Genomic DNA, 20,311 nt, shown 5'->3' with positions numbered 1-20,311 from the left:
ATGGGAAAAGGAACAACTATTGATTGTAAAAAGGAGTCGTTTTCAAATCAATACTGATTGTTCCTGGTTATAATTTAGAAGTTTTCAATAAAAATTGGTCAAGGAAATTATCATTTCTCTATTCAACGTGTATCATTGCCGTCTGAAAAGGGGAAATGTGATTATGATTAAACTTAAAATTTAAATTAAAAATTTAAATCAAAAATTAAAATTAGAGATTAAAATTTTAAATTTAAAAAAAAAATTAACATAAAATTTCAACTTTGCAATGAAAGTTGGTGACCAAATTTTTTTTTTTTTTTAATGATGCCTCATTAAAAATTGATTACAAATAATCAATGTTAAATCAATCACGGAAATTGCGGTGTGGCAAGGAGATGTGATTATTTATTAAGATTGATCAAAGTATTCAAATTAATCAGCTTAAAAATAGTATTTGATTATAAAGCTTGTAACAGTTTAATCTGGCAATGCAAACAGTCAAAAAGGAGAGAGCCTTAAATCGAAACAATAAAATGTTTTAATTTGAGATTTATGATAGGGCTTTAATGGTTTGTTACAATCGCATCAAAAAGAGATTTAACTTTAAATTTGTCAATATTCCTGTCACATGGGAGGAGGGAAGAAATACGAGGAATAGTGTACAGAGATATGAAGTAAAGAAGTTTGCAGAATGATCGTTAAAGTTCAAAGCTTGTGATTGAGTCACCCAAACAACGTTACACACACTGAGTTCAAACACAACGGATCACCCTAACGCTGTGTGCTCACTGCTATTCTTCAAAGCCAGTGGTTTTACATAGGCTTAGCTTTAGCTAGTTTAGCTCTACCACTTGTTAGCGTTAGCTTTAGCTAGTTTAACTATCCCACTTGTTGTTTACAAAATGAGCGGGCGGACTGCGCCTGCGCAACGAAACTCTGCCCCGGAAAAGGTGTGTTAGGATATCCGGGTCGCAGCGTTTCTATGGCGACCACCAGCGTGTGGTTCAGCAGTCTTAAATACAATGCGTGAAATGACAGGACATTTCGGAATTGCAAAGCAAATAAGCACTATTTAGATTATTGTCTCAACTCGTTAGAGTGAGGCACATTTATCCACAGCTTTACTGCGATTAATACAACATATTTCACAGGTCTCGGCGGACCTTAATTCTGTGCTTGTCTGTTTAAACAACACCACAGCACATATGGACTCAGCCACACAATTTTAAGATCTCAAAATTTCTCCCATAAAGCAACGTGTGGGTGCTCGCGCTGAGCGCCACGTCTTAACTTCACTAACGTTAGTTTTAAGTGAATATTTGGTAAAAGAGCATTAGGTCGCGAGCCTAAAGATCTTAAACCGGGAGTCAGCTTAAGTTTTCACTCTGGAACTCGCAGGGTAAAACACTAGCTGCAAGGCCTTTTGACAGAGAGGAAAAACAAGGAACACGCTCGTTTTTCTTCTTTTCTTTGTCTCAATTTCTAAAACTTTACTGCCGTTTAAATTCTTTACACAACAACTCAAAGTTATGCTTTCATTCATTCCAGACTGGCAGCCACAATAAAGCATACAGTACACAATAAACTGTTTCTCTGTCTTTGAACTATTTCTTCCGGATAAAATAGAACAAATACACATACAGAATGACTTGTTTTATGTTCAAATAGTTAGATGTGCCCGCATTCTCCACCATCTGTAAGGATTAATTAGCTCAAATTTATAATGATTCAAATAAGGAATCGAATCGAAAGATTCGGAACTTGATTAAATTGATTCAGAGTTAATAGATTACACTTCTTAACCATTCGTCCAGCAAAGTGGTCAATTCAGCATACTGTATTGACTCAAAAAGGTTTATATTATGTTCCTGGCCAAGATCACAAATAAACCAAAATATTACGTTAGGAAATTTTAAAGCTGAGGTAGCTTGTTCTAAACACAGATAGAACTTTGTGAACATAAAATTCAAGACACTTCTTTTAATGAAACAAAGATTTATTGACTACTCTAAGACACAAAACTAATCTCTACTAAACACAAATGAACACACACACACACACACACACACACACATTCACACTCACACTCATACAGTTCCGGGGATGAGAAATTACTGAGTTGAAGAGAACCCCAAATGTTCTAGTATCTTAACTAGTTCTTAGATCGCAACCTTAGAAAATCACAAAAGCAGAGACTTAGCTTTTAACTACTTAGGGAGTATTTTGCACCAGTTTCAGCGAAGTAAAGAGAGATCTTGTTACTTGCATTAGTGCCGGGAACGGGGGTTCCGGGGGCTCGTCTGAGCGAAAGTTCTGGTTGGTTGCTGGTCGATGAAGTCTTTGGGAGATCCTTCGAAGTTGAGGATTGGGTTGCTGGAGCCGATCTTTCGGTTGCCTGGTTACGCAGGTTGATGCGTTCGGAGCTCTTCTGTATCAGAGTTGCGAGACTTTGAAGAGTTTGGCAGTCACGAAGTTTCAGTTTGTTCTGTAGAGTTTTGATGGCACCGTCGCGTGCTTGGTCGAGTGGTCGAGCGCAGATGGAAAAGCACTCAAACCACAAGAGGCGAAAGGCGTGAGGCGAGAGCTGGGAGCTCTGAGTACGCTGAGTTATTGCTGAGTTCTGTTAGGAACATGAAGTTTTAAACGGGCCGCTAGGGCACGTCCCAAGATGCTGGGATCCAATGGCGTTGCTAGAGGGGCGGGTCTCGCCACCTTCTTTTCGTCCTGTAATTCCTTCTGGTACGTAACTTATTAGGATATCGATTTCTCTGCAACTTTTGTTATTAACTTCAATAAACTATTTCAATGCATAAAGTCAAAACAAAATATAATTTTCTCGTTCATTCAGACAAACTGCAATTGCCAAGATCATTCATCCCATATCAAACAATAGTATATCGCTTGCATGCTAATACATTTGACAACTTCCTTTCCCAAAGGCATATAATGCATAGATTAAACTCCAATCATCACATAAAACACAGCAGGCATATAAAAGAGAACATACTGTTGCTCTAATAGCAATACTAATAAGTTGATTGTCTCTTAAAGTTTGTCTTTGCAGTGTACGTATCTCTATTGAGAGACGGGGTGTTTTGGAATGTCAGAGGAGAGGGGGACAGGAAGTCCGAAAAACCATGTGAGTCACGCTGGACGCATCATGTGCCATGCCAGCTTTATTTCAGAAGACTGGAGGTTTGTTTCTTAGGTGCTCTGAGACAGAGAGCGTTTTCTTCTCTCTGGATGCGTAAGATGCAGATCTCGACAAAAGCGGTCCATACAATTAGCGTCTGGTGATTATCATGTGATGGTCATGTGTCAGCATTTTGACTGAGAAAGAGGGTCCTTTTGTTTCTTTGGAATATGGCCATTTCTGTTTTGTACGTTGTTCGCCCAAGATTCCTACATAAGATCGACGGAAAATGTAAAGATGCGATTTTCAAGGCCAATAAGATTAAGAACTACACTCCCATTCTGGTGTAATGGTCAAGGAAGTTATATCACGCAGTAATACCACGCAGCGCCTGAAATTAGTTCCCAGCTAGGTAACTGCAAATGTGACCGGCTTTTTTGAAATTGTGACCGAATTTGGAGTTGGAGAATGAGCCTATTTCCAAAAAAAAGGTGTTCCTTTAATGGTTCAGGGTTTCAACCTTGATATACAATATAAGGGTAGCAAAACTAATCTTGGGTATTAAACCTTATCGTGTTGAGGATTCTGTTGTGTATATCCCTGATAATCTAGACCATAATTCCTCTTTCTCTCACCAAAACTTTGAAAGTAAAAAAACAAAAAAACATGCACAGACAAATTCAAATTAAACCCTGCAGCTTGTGATGATGCATTGATGTCCTAAGACACAAAACGATCGGTTTTTGTGAGAAACTGAACAGTATGTCCAGCTGTCCTGAGAATAAGCAATAGTATACGCAAACGCCGGAAGCGATCTGTCACGTATTGTTTACACATTGCACAGAGATTGTGGGTATAGCGGCTGTTCAGAATGGTAATTACTTGTGCTTATCCTGATTGTTCAAACTGATTTAAAGCTAAAAGATTACGTTTGCTTGTTCAAAGGTACACAGGTAACACGCCGGATGCTGAGCTCGTGTTCAGGACAGTTGCACATTGCTGTGTATCAAAGGTAAAAAATGATATAGGTGCTGTTCAGTTTCTCGCAAAATGCTGCATGGTTTAATTTGGATTTGTCTGTGCGTGTTTTTTTTTTTAATTTTTTAAATTTTTTTACTTTACTTTTAAAGGTTTGGTGCCCATTGACTCCCATTATATGACTGACAGACTGCACCTGAATGAGAAGGTGTGCCCAAACTTCTGGTCTGTACTGTATATATATAAGATAGGCAGAAGATAGCCAAAGTTGTTTGCACTGGAGAAATAAAATCAGACAAAAAAAAAAGTCGATCAAAAATATATCTTTTATTTTTCATATGCAAGATATTTTAAAAACAAACAAACAAAAGAGCCAATGTTTCAGTGCTCATGAGGCAAAAAGCAATGTCACACTTTTCACACTTAAGGCACGGTCACACTAGACTTTGAACATGCAAAATTGCTTCGGATGCTGCTGCAACGGTCGTGACATGACGTCATGCTCGGCTGCATCTTTTTAAAAGTTAAATTCAGCACATGACACTAATAGTACATTTTAAATTTAAAAACACACAATCTACTACACTTTACAGCAGTGTTGCAGTTTTAAATGTTTAAATTTAAGGTTCTTTTCATTCAGCTAGAGGTCATGCTGTGACGTATCGATCTCCTGTTGGTCCCACAGAGTCATGTGATACGAATTTCGTTGGTCAAAGTTCACCAAGTTTGAACTTTCAGACGCAGCGAAATGCGAAAATATTTTGCATGGGCTTGGCGTTTCCGGTCTAAAGCATTCGCATGCGTATGAATGGAAGTCAATGGAACGAAAAGTGCAGTGTGACCGCACCTTTAGGCACATCTGCAAATTGTTGGAAGCTGAGCTTAATCAATGAGGGATAATTGTAAAGCCAATTCCAACTATTTGTCTTTACAAAAAAAACCCACAAGATTCATCTCTTAATCCAGTAGGGGTTAACAGTTTCAACTTAAAAATCCAAAATGCCTCTCTTTGTAATAATTCCTGAGTTGCATCATCAGTTTGATTTTTTTTTTTTTTTTAATGAGCAAAAAAATAAAAAATAAATAAACTGTGTGCAATGCTGACACACACAGATATCAGCAATCTACATAGGAATCTCGACAACGTTGACAAAATAATCAGCTATTTGGATCAATTCTGGCAAACCTCACAAAAGGCTATTAAAGGAACACTCCACTTTTTTGGAAATAGGCTAATTCTCCAGCTCCCCAGAGTTAATAAGTTGAGTTTTACCATTTTGAAATCCATTCAGCCATTCTCCTAGCCTGGAAAAATCCAGACCCTAATCTATTAAGATTTAGGGTCTGGCATCGAGCAATGAAAAGGGCCTGACTCGAGGGGCGGCACCAAGCGTGCATTTGAAACTCTCACTGCACACAGTTGGATAACGTCACGACCAATCACAACAATACATGGTGTGATGTATCCAGAGCGACGGTGAACATATAAGAGTGGATTTCAATGTTATAACATAAACAATGGGACAAGATTAATAACTATTAATTACGACAGCCGAATCAACCTCATAAAACAATTTGGTCCGATCAAACTATTCATTAACTATCAACTAATATGTGGATGGACGCTAGCGTTTCATTCAGCAGCAAGACATCCTTTTCAAGTTAGGCTACTGTATAACTATTGAATAGTTAAGTTTTTCGTTACAGTAAGTTTACCAAGTGACTCTTACCATTTGTAAATGAGATGCATCTCATCCACCACAATCCCGATCAGGTTTTCCCGGTAGACCTTGTTCGATAACATATATCGCCACTTTTTTTTTAACAGCCAGGACTCGAGACTGCCGAATGCTATCTGGCATTGCCCACTTCGGATCTGTTCCTCTTCATGGTCGCCACATACGCTTAACTACCAGCGGAGCTAACTGATAGATTAAACTCTTGCCGTATCCAGTCCGCAAAACAGCAAAAACGTCCTTCTTGCAAAGGAACGATTCGAGCGCAGTTTTTCTGTTCCTCTTTTAAATGAAAAGCCTAAGTCTAACTCGGTCATTGTAGCGGTCAAAGCCGTTTTAAACAACTGGTTTTCATCTGTAGATCTCTTTCAATGTTTACTAATGATTCCGGATGTCGCAGCGCTGTCGTCATCAGCTTAGCTCACATCTGGTTCGCCTACATCAGATACACTGATTTGATTGGTTCCCAGAATTGCTTACGTATTGCAGTAACATGCATCATTGCTCGACACTAGAGTGTCTTGCAGAGACAATTTAAATTGTGCTCTCGCGAGACCTCTGGATTTCCAGGGTAATGCCCTCCAGCAATCGCTTAGAATTTGACTCCCAGATCTTACATACTTTCATATGATGGGTAGCAGATTCCCTCTGGAGCCACGAATGTTTCCTTTGCCATGCTCTCCCAAATCGTCCACGCTTGAACTACACATAGTCAAATCAAAATGATGTTATTATTAATCTTAAATATTTTTATTCTTGATTGTAATCTCAACAGCATCTAACATTCAATGTTGTACCTTTCTTTTGTGGCGGAATTTACTTTCATCAATGACGACAAAAGCAAAAGTCTTCCAATCCTCATCTTTTTTCTTCTCTCAAGTCTTTTAATTGCAGTGACACAGCAGTGGCGAAGAGTATCATATATTTGATTACATTGATGAACTTTTTCCAGCAGCCCCTTCCTCAATCAAGTCGATATGTCTTTTCCTGAGACCTTGAGCAAAACTGGCAATTTAAAATGGTGTTAAACCATATATATATTAGTGGTGGGCCGTTATCGGCATTAACGTGCTGCGTTAACGTGAGACTCTTATCGGGCGTTAAAAAAAATATTGCCGTTAATCTATTCTCAAAGTTGGGTTGGGAGCTGGGTCTAAACTACGCAAGATATGATGACTTTCACCTTGATATTTTAGCGCGGATGATGTATGCCTAGTCGAATTGCACTGTAGGGGGCGAGAACGAGTCTTCAACTTCTGTGAAATGACCACATCAAATGAGACGTGCAAAGTCTGCAAACATGAATGCAGCTATGAAGCCGCTTCAGGGCAGGTGCGTTGCTAGACCCTTTTTACTGGGGCACGCGCCCCAGTGAAAATCTGCTGTGCCCCAGTAAAATCTCAAGTTTGAGTTATAATTTACTTTGATAATCCCGAAATAAAGACATTAAACTATATGCAACAACTGAATTGACGCTTCTAAAAGCAACGCAGTTTAATGGAAGACTATGCACGCAGATAGGCTATTCTTTCCCGTGCGCGTCTGTGTATTTAACGGCAATGCGCACGTCGTGCAGCCTTTTGCGCAGAAGTACTTGGTTACACAAGTTTGTATAGGTACTTATGTTGTAAATGCAATTGTCAAGCAGTTTGTGATGCATTTTGGAAACAGGAGATGAGCGCCTGATCTAATGCGCCACCTGGCCCGTTCTCGAAGACTTACTTTTAGTCATTATTTGGGTAGCACGCATATTCTGAAGCCTTCAGCAGAATTCAAATTAGCCATTTTAATCTAGATTAATCTAGATTAAAAAAATTAATCTATGCCCACCCCTAATATATATATATATATATAGCCATAAAGTCATAACCATATAACCATCAAGGGATAGTTCACCCAAAAATGAAAATTCTGTCATCATTTGATGTCAGTAACCAAATAGATTCTTATGCCACATTTACTGTCATAATAGTAAAAACATCTACTATGGAAGTACTAATGTCTTCCTTTATGTATAGCAGAACAAATACATTTTTTTCAGGTTTTGAACATGGTGTCAGTGAGTGAATGATGACATAATGATGACACTGCGAAAGTTCCATGTGTGAACCCTCGAAGATTGAACCCATCCTAACTGATTTTGAAATGTCCCTATGGCATCTTCTTCTACATCTCCTGTGGAAAGATGAAAGAAATTGTCAACAAAAACATATTTCATAATGCTTAAAATGTACATAAACAATAGAAATGACACACTGATGTTGCACTGATGTATGTCTATTTCGAATTTAATGTGCAAACATTCCATTTTCCTTTTCTTTTTCTATAATTTCTTTCACTTTTAAAACACAATCTTCAATCTTTAAAATCTGTGTATTTAAAATCCATACTCCTGGACCTCTTTGCATTTGACTCCAGTCCAACTTAAAAGATAAAATCTTATGATCGCTAAAACTTGTTTGTTTGTACTTAATATTTTCTATAAAATTCTCCACATTTCTTGTACATAAAAAAAGTCAATTCTAGTTTGGCATACAAACTGCCCTACTATTTGTCTTCTCGAAAATTATTTTTTCTTTTCATTTCTTTCTCTCCACACATCTATCATGTAGATGTTTGTTTCTTGTAATGCAACAATGTCTTCCCTTTTACATTTTTCTTTTACTTTTTCAAACTTCCCCATGTCCATCAGACCCCTTGCATTAAAAGCAACACAACTTAAAACCATTAAAAGTAAATAAAAGAAATACTTAAAAATCATTATTCATCATTTTCTCCCTCCAGGCCCCTTAGCACATCAAATCTGTTAGCCTCTGTCATAATCTTTTTTCTTGCACTTTCCAAATTTGGTTTTACCTTAAGTGTTCTCCTTCTTATTTGTCCGTTCCCTCCTCTGTCTTTGTCCATTTTGTCCATCTTTATTCTTTAACTTGATCCAACCTTCTATGTCCATCTCTCTCCACATCACCCAGAAAAGTATTAAAACTGTCCGACATCTCCATCTCTGTCCATTGAGTGTCCTGCTCCATTTGTTTGTTTGTTATTAATAATGTTGTCTTCTCTTCTTTCTCCTTCCTCTCTGCAGCTCGGTCCTCCTTCCATTTCTTTTTGTTGTAGTCCTTCCTCCTCGTTGTTTCCTTCATGCACCTGTCTGTCCACCTGTTCTTCCCTTCCTCTCCCTCCATCCAACATTCACATTTATTTAAAACTTCCTGACACCACGGGCACCTGACAGCATTGCAATCTTGTACAAAATGTCCCCTCTCCTCACATTTGTAGCACACAAAATTTGGGCATTCTATTAGCAGGTGATCCGGGCTCATGCACAGCCTACAGGTCTTCACCTGATGGCTGTGCATCACCCGGAAGTACTGCGGCCCTTCGGCTGTTTCTAGCCATGTGCTATATGGCATCGTTGTCCCCACTTGCTTGGGGAACCTCACCTTAAGGAACCTTGTTCCATCTTCAATGTCGGTGCCCGGGTAGCGTCTTCTTTTAATTTTCGTAATGGGATCAACTCCCCATCCCTCCAATTTAACTAAAATTTCTTTGTCATCCAGGTAGACAGGCAGGTGCATGAAGGAAACAACATAATCCCTGTTTTGTAGATTTTTTACTTCACAGTCCACTCCTTTTATTCTTAGTCCATCAATTAGTTTTTCACATATTTCTTCTTTTTCCATTGTCAGTTCAAATTCTTTCCCTTGTCTTGGTCTTAACGCTAAAATTTTGCCATGTCCACATTGTTGCGTTACAGCTTTAATAATGTCCTCCACTCTCACCCAAATCACATTCTCCACATTCCCAATCAGTGTAGCTTCCTTTAAATATTTTTGGTCCACAAACTTTTCGCTTACTTCCTGTTTTTTTCCATTTGTAGCTCATAGTCGTTTATCCAGTCCAATGATGTTTGCTGTTTGTGTTCCTCCTGCCAGTCCAGTGTTGTTTGCCGTTTGTGTTCCTCCTGCCAGTCCAGTGTCGTTTGCCGTTTGTGTTCCTCCTGCCAGTCCAGTATCGTTTGCAGTGCGTGTTCCTCCAGCCAGTCCAGTGTCCATTGCCGTGCGTGTTCCTCCTGTCAGTCCAGTATCGTTTGCAGTGCGTGTTCCTCCAGCCAGTCCAGTGTCCATTGCCGTGCGTGTTCCTCCTGCCAGTCCAGTGTCATTTGCCATCTGTCTCTCTCCAGCCAGTTCTGCGTCGTAATCCATTAATCTGTCCGTTTTTTTTTTTATAAAAAAAATATATATAAGAAAAAAAGGTTTAACCACCCTCAAGCCAGCAAAAATGCTGCCGTTAGGTGGTTTTAGAACTGAAAAAAAAAACACAAAAAACTAACTTAAAGTAAAACCACTCCCAAAACAGGTTTTGGCAAGATGGCCGCCAGGGTGCAGCCACATTGTTTGGCAGGACCTGTGTGTTTGCCACAAAAGTTTATCAAAAACCCTTGGATTGTGCCATGCTTGTCTGGTTTTCTCCTGTCTTTCTACCTCCTCTTGAGTTTAACGTGTCCAAGGAAAATGGATAGCTTAACTCTCTACCCAGCAAAGAGGAGCCAACATCTTCTGTATGCAAGAATCCTGGATTGTGGTCATGCTCGGCCGCCCCAAGGTAAACTTGATCAAACAGCATCTAGATCATCTCCTGGGGTTATGTATCTTTTGATGATAATACTTCTGGCTGGCGATGTTGAGCAAAACCCTGGACCTGTTTTTAATCCTGTGCTACAGCTACAGCAGCTCCCTGGGCTAACACCACTTCTGCTGCCTGGGCTACAGCAGTTCTCTGGGTTAATACCACCATTGCTACCTGGGCTACAACAGCTTCCTGGGCTAATTCCACCACTGCTACAACAGTTTCCTGGGCTAATTCCTCCTCTGCTACCTGGGCTACAACAGCTTCCTGAGCTAACTCCACCACTGCTACCTGGGCTACAACAGATTCCTGGGCTAATTCCTTCTCTGCTACCTGGGCTACAACAGATTCCTGAGCTAACTCCACCACTGCTACCTGGGCTACAACAGATTCCTGGGCTAATTCCTCCTCTGCTACCTGGGCTACAACAGCTTCGTGAGCTAACTCTACCACTGCTACCTGGGCTACAACAGCTTCCTGAGCTAACTCCACCATTGCTACCTGGGCTACAACAGCTTTCTGGGCTAATCCCACCACTCCTACCTGGGCTACAACAGCTTCCTGGGCTAATTCCACCTCTGCTACCTGGGCTACAACAGCTTCCTGGGCTAATCCCACCACTGCTACAACAGTTTCCTGGGCTAATTCCTCCTCTGCTACCTGGGCTACAACAGCTTCCTGAGCTAACTCCACCACTGCTACCTGGGCTACAACAGATTCCTGGGCTAATTCCACCATTGCTACCTGGGCTACAACAGCTTCCTGGGCTAATACCACCATTGCTACCTGGGCTACAACAGCTTCCTGGGCTAATTCCACCACTGCTACCTGGGCTACAACAGTTTCCTGGGCTAATTCCTCCTCTGCTACCTGGGCTACAACAGCTTCCTGAGCTAACTCCACCACTGCTACCTGGGCTACAACAGATTCCTGGGCTAATTCCTCCTCTGCTACCTGGGCTACAACAGCTTCCTGAGCTAACTCTACCACTGCTACCTGGGCTACAACAGCTTCCTGAGCTAACTCCACCACTGCTACCTGGGCTACAACAGCTTTCTGGGCTAATCCCACCACTCCTACCTGGGCTACAACAGCTTCCTGGGCTAATTCCACCATTGCTACCTGGGCTACAACAGCTTCCTGGGCTAATCCCACCACTGCTACCTGGGCTACAACAGCTTCCTGGACTAATCCCACCACTCCTACCTGGGCTACAACAGCTTCCTGGGCTAATTCCACCATTGCTACCTGGGTTACAACAGCTTCCTGGGCTAATTCCACCATTGCTACCTGGGCTACAATAGCTTCCTGGGCTAATTTTTACCACTGCTACCTGGGCTTCAGCAGTTCCCTGGGCTAACACCACTACTGCAGGACCCTATTACAACTAAGCCCAATATGTCACCACAACCCATTGCACCCATGCGTACACAGAGGAACACTGTACTTAAAAAACATTGATCATGTAAGTTATTTCAGACTCTTAATCAAGCCAGAACTATATGGGATCCACAGTGTAAAAACAAAGGGCTCTTGGGTGGCCATCTGAACATACGCAGTATGGCCCCTAAGAGGGAACAATTGGATCATCTTCTCATTAATTAAATGTAGATTTCATGGGACTTTCAGAAACTTGGCTTAAACCCTCTTCCCCACAAGCAGTGGTATCATTACAAGGCTACAATGTCTTTAGAAAGGATAGGCATCAAGGAAAGGGGGGGGGGGGGGGGTGTTACTCTATATGAAGGACTCTCTAAAATGTACACAAATAATTTGGCTTAATGAAATCTCAATTGAATGTGTTGGAGTTAAAGTGTCACTCTCAGCAGAAATGTCATTTACTGTTTTATGTCTTTATCGCCCACCTTCAGCAAAAGTAGATTTTTATGATCAATTTAAAGTAGTTTTGAGTTGTTGTGACTTTAATAATGAGGTTATTCTAATGGGAGACTTAAATGTAAATTGGGACAACAAAAGTGACAGAAAGAAACTAAAAGAAATTACAGATAATTCTGGACTAACACAAATGATCAGTGATCCAACTAGAATAACAAATCGTTCTAAAACTTTAATAGACCTGGTGTTCTCTAACAAACTAGATAGAATGATAAAAACATACAATTTCTTGACTGGCTTGTCTGACCACAATGCCATATTCTTCTCTAGAAAGTTGACTAAAAAAACGTATGAGAAGTGTTAGTAAAAGCACTAATATAAAACAAACATTTATTCCAAAGAGCCAAGAACAACGTTTAACTGCAGCTCTTAATAATTTTGATTGGTTTAATATATTATCTTGTGATGACACTAATAAATGTTGTGATCTACTATCCTCCTCTATTAAAGGGGTTCTGTCTCACTTTCAGAAAGCGGGTCATTTAAAGACACGAGTTTATTCCTTGCCTTGGATCAATAGTGAGTGTAAACAGCTTATGACTACAAACTACATGAGACAAACTACTTAAAAAATCATTACAATCTGGATTAACAATTGATCGATTAAATTTTGTATCTGCAAGGAATAAAGTCACACAAGCTTTGAGAATGGCAAAAGCAAATTTTTTATCACTGTAATTAATGGTGCCAAAGGAAATTGTAAGCTAATTTGGGAAAATATTAACAAACTCCTTGGTAAAAGTAAGCATAATGCTGATAAAGACCTTGAACTCAAATTTGACAATGAGTTGGTACCTTTCAGCCTAGCAACTAAATTAAATGATTATTTCCAAAGTACCATTGATGAAATTGCACAACTGTTTTCTAATTCTTGTGACTATCAGCAAAATATTGGCAACACCGACCTCCATATGGATGCCTCAAATCAAAATTCAAAGTTTAATATTCAAATAATTACAGAAAATGAAGTAGAAAACATAATCTCTAAATTGAAAAGTTCAAAAGCAAAGGATGTGTTTGGATTTGATACCAATCTTCTGAAGCATTATAAATCGAATCATATCAAATCATCGAATTATCATAATTTCCTGAAATTTGGCATGTGAAATGATCATGCTTAACGTACTAAACATAGAGTACTTTGTATTTCTTTTATATGTTTGTCGTTTATGTGATTTACAATATTTAATGTACTATTCCATTCCAGGAAGTGAATTGGAATTTATCATTCATTCTCAATTCAATTCATGAATGGCCCCAACCCTGTAATCAGCCAAGTTACAAGACTAAAATGGGGTCAGATTTAACTGTGAGAGATGACTAGTGGTTAAAAGAATGAGACATAAAAGAAGATTGCGTTAGATAGATTTGGTTTTTTTCAAGGTTCACATAAAATACTTAAAAAAAAACCCCGCTATAACTAGGTAAACTCAGTCTGTTAAAAGAATACAGTTCAGTTGTCCATACCCTAAAAACAGTCCAAGAATCCCAGTGTGGTGATAAGTCCAATGTGAGTGTCCACCAGTGTATATACAATCCACAGAAAGTGTAATTCAAAGTTTGCAGGTGGTGAATGGAAAGGTGAGCTCTAAAATGAGCAACTCCTCAATCCAACAGTTTGGTGACTGTCCTTTATTTGTCATGCTGCTCTCTTATACAGTTGTATTTCCTGCTTCCTGTCATGTGTCTAGTCACATGACAGGCCAACCATCCATTTAGATCAGCCTCCGTAAAAGCCAGCATGTTATATTAAAAAGTGAAGAAAAGGCAAAAGCTTACAGCACCCAGGCGGTCTCCCATCCAAGTACTAACTAGGCCCGACCATGCTTAGCTTCCGAGATCAGACGAGAGCGGGCGCTCTTTTTTTTTTCGGGCGCGCTTTTTTTTATTAGGAAATTTCAAACATTAAAATACAATAAAATTAAAAGTTTCCATAAACAACACATTTTTCACATCACATTCTCTATATATACATTCAGAATTTAAGAGATCTATTTCAAGTTCTGGTAGTTTCCACATCAAATCTTTTAATACACAACAAACGTGTGGAGTAAAAACTTGATAAAAAGCATCTAAATTATTTTCGTACTTAAAATGCACATACAGTCTTTCCATGTACACTTCAGTTTTCCTTTTAAACACATTCCAAACATCTAACACAATTTTTTCTTTTTTAGCCACAGTTCTTCTTTCCCATATTGCACTTTTCATCGACATTATCCACAGATTTATAAACTTTTTGTTTTTGCACTTCTTTTCCCACCCCAACATCACCACTCTTTCCCATTCCATTACATTTTCATCCCAACCTTCGCTCACGTCTTTAATTAAACATTTACATTTTCGTAAAAAATCCTCCAATTCCTTACAATATAAAAACAAATGTAAAATCCCCTCTTCTTTGTCATGACACACTTTACACAATGCATTTTGTTCCATTCCCACCTTGTATAAAACCGACTCAGTAAAAACCACTTTATGCCTTATAAAATATTCCAAACATTCTAACTTTGTTTCGACACACCTCCCCCTCACACCATCTCTAAAAACACAATAAAACATTTTCACAGTACACTCTTTAAAATCATAATTTTTTTCCCCCAGTTTCACAAAGATATTTTCCCCTGTTTGCTCTCCTTCCATACTCTCTATTTTCTTAATCCACTCTTTGGGTATTGCATTTTTAATGGTTTCATATTTGTTTGTTATTTCTTGTTTACTGTATTCTTCTTTTGCCTCCTCCATCACATCCACGATGTATTGAACTGGTAAAAATCCCTCCCTGAATTCATATAAAACATCTCTGACCTTTGTGATTCCCACATTCCACCATGTTTTTTTTAAATATCTCCTTCCCTTGATTTAAAATGCAGTTATTTAAGAATAAAGGCTGATTTAAAATGTTCTCTCTTCCTTGTGGCTTAAAATGCACATTAGTTAAAAATTTGCTCCATGCCCCCAATAGTTCTTTGTAAAAATCGGGCAGCCCTTCCGTCATCCACTTGTTTGTTTTCATCCATAAAACATTATCCCCCAAGTTAAAATTACTGCACTTACTTAAAAAAATACCCGATTGTTCTCTTCCATTCCGCTTTGTTGTCTTCATCCATGTACTTTTTAATTATTTTATCTCTGAAACTGTTTTTTCTTTGTTCCACTTCCATTAACCCCAGTCCTCCCTTTCCCACAGCTCCTATTAAAGTGTTGTATGCTATTCTTGGAGGCTTGCCATCCCATAAAAAATCTAAAAAACATTTTTTCAGCCTTTTTTCCGCCCACAACGGCATTGATGACACATATAAAATATACCACTGTTTTGAAATCATTAAAACATTAAGAACTAAAACTTTCCCTTTTAAAGTTAATGTTCTCAATTTCCAAAAAGTCAAACGTCTTTCAATCCCTCCTAAAACTTCCTGCCACATAGTTTCTTCTGTTTTCTTTTCATCCCTCCCCATTAAAACACCTAAAATCTTTATTTCTGTAGTTTCCTTAAAAGTAAAGTGCTCTGTTAAAACCCCTGCCCTTCCAAATCTCATATACACCGTTTTGTCCTCATTTATTTTAGCTCCTGATCCCCTGCAAAATTGTTGTACGGTTTGCATTGCTATTTTCACACTCTCCAGATCTTTTAGAAATAATGTTGTGTCATCCGCATATTGAAAAATTTTACTTTTTTCTCCCTCAGCTCCTATCCCACTTATTCCCATTTCACGTTTCACCATCAGTCCCAAAGGTTCCGCAACTAAAGAATATAAAAGAGCTGACAACGGACATCCTTGTCTAATTGATCTGGTAATTTTAAAACACTGTGTTAAAAATCCATTACATTTAATTTTTGTTACTGCATCCTTGTATAAAATCCTAATCCATTTCATAAAATTCTCTCCAAAACCAAAACTTTTTAAAATGTCAAATAAAAAACCATAGTCCACCCTGTCAAAAGCTTTCTCAAAATCTAGACTGATAATAAACCCATCTTTGTTCTTTTCTTGTATGTATCTTATCATGTCTTTTACACTAAAAAATGTATCTGCTATATCCCTACCTTTCACTCCGTACACTTGGTTAGTTGTAATTATGCTCGGCATGACTTCCTTTAGTCTGTTGGCTAAAATTTTAGATAAGATCTTTAAATCCGTATTCAACATTGTAATCGGTCTGTAGTTCTTTAAATCCGTTCTCTCTCCTTTTCTTTTGTATATCAACTTCATTAGTCCCATTCCCATTCTCTGATTTAATTCACCTTTCTTAAAAACATCTTCATAAACTTCCTTTAAAATGCTAGTTAAAAAATCTTTAAAAACTATATAAAACTCACTCCCCAAACCATCTATACCTGGACTTTTCTTTTTGTTTAATTCACTTATTGCTCTTTTTATCTCCTCTTCTCTTATCTCTTCATCACACTCTTTTTTATCCACTTCTTCTACTTTTGCTTTTATTTGTTTCAGTAACTCCAGTTTATCTTCTTCCCCTACCCCCTCTGCCCTAAACAGGTTCTCATAGTATGCTTTTATTTCTGTTAATATTTCCTCATTTGTTTCCACCACTGTACCATTTTTTCCTCTTATTTCTTTAATCATTTCAGCTTTACCTCTTCTTTTCTCTAGATCGAAGAAAAATTTTGTACATTTCTCACCGTCCACAGTATATTTAGCCTTGCTTCTTAACCTCGCACCTTCATATTTTTCCTCCTCCATTTCTTTCAATAATCTCTGTAATTCTTTAATTTTTTGTATATCTCCCCCATTCTCATTTAATTCCTTTTCCAATTTCTCCCTAATTTTTCTCTCGTTATTTCTCTTACATCTCTGTATTAACTTGCAGTACTTTATTGTGAATTTTTAAATTAAATATTTAACATTTTCCCACCATATTCTTTTATCTTCATTATACATATCATTCTCCTTTTCTTTTTCAATAATTTCTTTAATGCTTAGCACATAGCCTTCATTCTTCAAAATCTCTGTGTTTAAAACCCATACCCCCGGCCCTCTTTTCACAGAACTCCAGTCTACTTGTATAAAGATAGGTTTATGATCACTTAAACTTGATTCTTCATATTTAATGCTACCAATAAAACCTTCAATGTTCCTTGTACATAAAATAAAATCAATTCTTGTTTTACACATAAAATTCCCCACTAATTGCCTCCTTGAATATTCTTTCTTTTTTCCATTTCTCTCTCTCAATACATCAATTATATTATTTTCTCGCATTAATAGTTCCAGTTCCTTTCTTCCTTTATCTGTTTTAAAAACCATTCCCTCACCCATTTCTAATTTACTGAAGACCGTATTAAAATCGCCCATCATAATAACCTCTCTATGTTTCTTTAATAAGTCTCTTAACACATTGAAATACTGTTTCTTTTCATTCTCTTCCGTCGGTGCATGAACATTAACCATCATTACTTTTTTCTCTTCAAACTCCATTTCGAATGCTATACATTTCCCATCTTTGTCATTATGTACTTTCCTACACAATACTCCACTGTTTTCCCTTATTAAGACTGCGACTCCTCTTCCCAACTTTCCACATTTTCAAATTACCCTATGTCTAAAAGTCCTCTAACATAAAAGGTAACAACTCTCAAAAGCATAAAACATATAAAAATATACATAGAGTCCATCATCTCAGTCCATCTCCTCCACGTCCTTTAACAGTTCATATTTATTCATACTTTCAAACGAGACTTCTTTAAGCACTTTCTTTTTCCTGATAACCTCTAAATTTGGCATTACCTTTATTGATCTTCTTTTAGTTAGTTTAATTTGCTTCTCCTCCTTTTCTTTTCCCTCTTTGTTTTCCTTTACTGCAGCTTGCTCTTTACTCCTTTGGTCTTTAGGTTCGACTTTGTCCATGGCATTTTTCAAACATTCAGTCAAACCCTTTTGTGTCAATACCTCAACATCCTTTTGTGCACCACTAAGTTCATCGCCAGTTTGATCATTATTTTCCATTATGTCCAAATCAACTTGCAAATTTTCAGTCAAGTCCGTCTGTTTCCACGCTTCCCCATCCTCCTGTGATTGCAGTTCCTGCTCATTATCATCCTTGTCATGATATTCAGTGTCTTTATTTGCTGCTTCTTCCACATCTCTTATTGCCGTTGTGTTCTCCTCTCGTTGCTCATTGTCTCGTTCATGCATCTGCCTGTCTACTCACTGCTCATCCTCCTACTCCTCCTCCTCACTCCCTATTCCACACACACATTTATTTAAAACCAAATTGCAATCCGGGCACGTCACTGCATTACACTCTCTCGCGAAGTGCCCCCTCCCCTCACATTTAAAGCACTTGAAATCAGGACAGTGTTTAATCTCATGATCCGGGCACATGCACAGCCGACAGATCTTCACCTGATGGCTATGCATCACCCGGAAATACTGCGGACTTTCTGCCGTTTCAAATTTTGTGCTATACGGGAGGGATGCAACTTCTTTTGGGAACCGTGTTCTCACGAACCTCGTCCCGTCCTCAATGCTGGTGCCCGGATAAACCCTTCTTTTAATTTTTGAAATTGGGAGAACTCCCCAACCTTCTAGTTTATTTAAAATTTCCTCGTCAACAATGTAGACAGGCAGATGCATAAAGGAGACAATGTAATCTCTGTTTTGCAGCCTTTTTACCTCACAGTTCTTGCCATTTATCATCAAACCATCAATTAAAAGTTCTGTGTCATCCTCGTGTTCAAGTGTTATTTCATATTCCTTCATTTGTTTGGGTCTTACTGCCAAAATCCTTCCATCGCCGATCCGCTCCACCACTGCCTTGATAATATCCACAGCCCTTGCATCGTTTACATGTCCCACGTCCACAGTCACAGTTGCTTCTTTTAGATATACTCTGTTTCCACTCTCCTTCTTTGCTTCCTTTTGCTTTTCTTTCCCATCTCGTTGTCGTTGAGCCAGTCCATTATCATCCCCACGCCATGTGCCGTCCGCCATTCTTGTGTCAGTTATCTTTGAGCTGTCCGTTTTAACAAAAACAACAAAAAAAGAAAAAAAGAAAAATCCCCCCCCCCCCAAAACAGCACAGGCTGCTGGGAGGAGAGACAAAAATACTCAAACAAACACTGAAAAAATAAAGACGTATTCCAAAAATCGCCGAAAACAAACAAACAAACAAAACAAATATAAAAAACAGCCAAACACTTCCTGCACACCAGTGACTCACTAGCGCCCTCAGGTGGCGGTATGGCCATAAGCGAGGGCTGCTCCAAAAAGTGGGCTATTTAAAGATCAGCCTCCGTAAAAGCCAGCCTATTATATAAATAGTGAAGAAAAGGCAAAAGCTTACAGCACCTGGTATTCCCAGGCGGTCTCCCATCCAAGTACTAACCAGGCCCGACGCTGCTTAGCTTCCGAGATCAGACGAGATCGGGCGCTCTCAGCGCGGTATGGCCATAAGCGAGGGCTGCTCCAAAAAGTGGGCTATTTAAAGATCAGCCTCCGTAAAAGCCAGCCTATTATATAAATAGTGAAGAAAAGGCAAAAGCTTACAGCACCTGGTATTCCCAGGCGGTCTCCCATAAAAGTGTAACAATCGGCCTTATCAGCCGAGTTACAAGACTAAAATGGGGTCAGATTTAACTGTGAGAGATGACTAGTGGTTAAAAGAATGAGACATAAAAGAAAATTGGTTTAAATAGATTTGGTGTATTTACAAGGTTCACATAAAAGACTTTAAAACAACACGATAAAACTAGGTAAACTCTGTTAAAAAGAATACAGTTCATTTGTCCATACCCTAAAAACAGGTAAACTCTGTTAAAAGAATACAGTTCATTTGTCCATACCCTAAAAACAGTCCAAGAACCCCAGTGTGTTGATAAGTCCAATGTGAGTGTCCACCAGTGTATATACAATCCACAGAAAGTGTAATCCAAAGTTTGCAGGTGGTGAATGGAAAGGTGAGCTCTAAAATTAGCAACTCCTCAATCCAACAGTTT

The 20,311-nt window shown here is 38.6% G+C and overlaps 1 non-coding gene across 1 annotated transcript; it reads right to left on the bottom strand.

Annotated features, from left to right (window-relative positions):
* Positions 1 to 19,652: 19,652 nt before the first annotated feature.
* LOC141313598 (5S ribosomal RNA) lies at positions 19,653 to 19,771 on the bottom strand. The gene has a single exon (XR_012349670.1). It is a non-coding gene; the product is annotated as a 5S ribosomal RNA (ribosomal RNA).
* Positions 19,772 to 20,311: the final 540 nt, after the last annotated feature.

This window comes from Garra rufa, unplaced genomic scaffold, assembly GCF_049309525.1.
Source record: "Garra rufa unplaced genomic scaffold, GarRuf1.0 hap1_unplaced_007, whole genome shotgun sequence".
In the NCBI taxonomy this organism is placed as follows: Eukaryota; Metazoa; Chordata; class Actinopteri; order Cypriniformes; family Cyprinidae; genus Garra; species Garra rufa.
The sequence above is the reverse complement of the archived record's forward strand: the minus strand, read 5'-3'. Positions and strand labels throughout refer to the sequence as shown.